This window comes from Apium graveolens, chromosome 5 (assembly GCF_009905375.1).
Source record: "Apium graveolens cultivar Ventura chromosome 5, ASM990537v1, whole genome shotgun sequence".
NCBI lineage: Eukaryota > Viridiplantae > Streptophyta > Magnoliopsida > Apiales > Apiaceae > Apium > Apium graveolens.
The window spans coordinates 223074152-223075743 of record NC_133651.1 but is presented as its reverse complement, the minus strand read 5'-3'; positions in this window follow the sequence as shown (position 1 = coordinate 223075743).

The following is a 1592-nucleotide window of genomic DNA, read 5'->3' as shown; positions in this document are numbered from 1 at the left end:
ATTTTCAAAACATAGTTTCGTGATTTCTGTGAATATTTGGGTCTTGTAACGTTAGGGATTTGATTTTTTATGTTCTTAGCTTTAATTTGCATTATAAAATGTTAAGTTCCATGTACGATTCTGTGATTTTGATTTTTGGCCGGAATGAATGTCGGTTTTGATCGGAGATGGAGATTTAGGGATGTTTTTGGTATGTTTTGGCCTGAATCGGAAGGGTGAAGTGATTTGGAATGATTTGGAGTTAAAAACCGTACCAAACGAAGATGTTTTGGCCATGAATTAGGGTTGTCGGAATCCTGGCCGGTCGCCGGATTCTGGGCAAATCTCGGCCAGTTCATCCCCAACCCGGGATGTTCTTGGTGACCCGGTTGCAACCCGGTTTGCAACCCGGGTTTGATCTATTTTTGTTAGAATTCCAATTCTGAAAACTGTTTCTGGAAATTATTTTTATTTTTATTTTATTTTAATTATAAAATCAGTTTTATTTATTTTATAAATTAATTATTTATTTAATTAATTGATTTATATTATAAATAATTCTGAAATATTTTCTAAAGATCAGGTTTAATTATTTTCTTAATTAATTATTAATTATTTATTATTTATTTATTATTTATTAATTATTTAAAAATGATTAATTATTTTGATAATTAATTAAATAATTTTCAATAAATCATAATAAATTCATTTTAATTCCAAAAATTATAGAAAAATCATTTTAGTTCTGATTATCTTAAATAATTATTTAAAAATTATCTTAGGGTTTAAAAATTAGTAATAATTATTTATATTGAATAATAAATTGAATTATATGTGTTTAATTGATAATAATTAGACCGTTAGTCCGATTCGAGCGAAACGAAAGCCCTTTGACTCAGAAAATGAATTATTTTCATTAAAAATAATATTAAAACCTAATTTCTTCTAGAAATTAATTGACTTTGTTATTTGCCGAATCGCGTGCCGAGACGAGTCCGATAAATCCTGAAAATAGGAAACGAGTCAGATAATGATCAGTTAAGCGATCAGCGAGTCGATTGTGATTCTAAAAATTATTTTAACTATAAAATGTGCTTATGTGTATTATGTGGTTACTCGAGTCTTACTTGCTAATATATAATATACGAGTCAGTCATAAGCGCATGGGTAGACAATAGGAATGATGTGAAGTCGGTTCGAGACGCAATTGAAGTACGGAATGACTAAACCGGTCTATTTCTCTAACAGAAGCTAAGCCAGCAAGGCAGGTTGAGCCGGTGATAGACGAAAGTGACATAATTGAAGTGAGTCGCGCAGAAGGCAAGTTTTTCCCCTATTCTAATTTCAGAATAGTGATATTTCTTCAGATTCTTATCACGCTTGCACTCTTTTGATTCTTGTTCATATTTCATTTTGATTCTTGATTTCTCCTTTTCTTTGAATTCCTTATTCATATTCCAATTGTTACTCACATATAGTGGTATATTCTGGTGATTAGAATGTATCAAAGCATACCGATTGTTCCGGTTGCTACGATATGGACTGGATAGTGATATTTTGGGGATTAAGTTTTACTTAATCCTAAGGACCGGAACATAACCGGATCCTTGAGA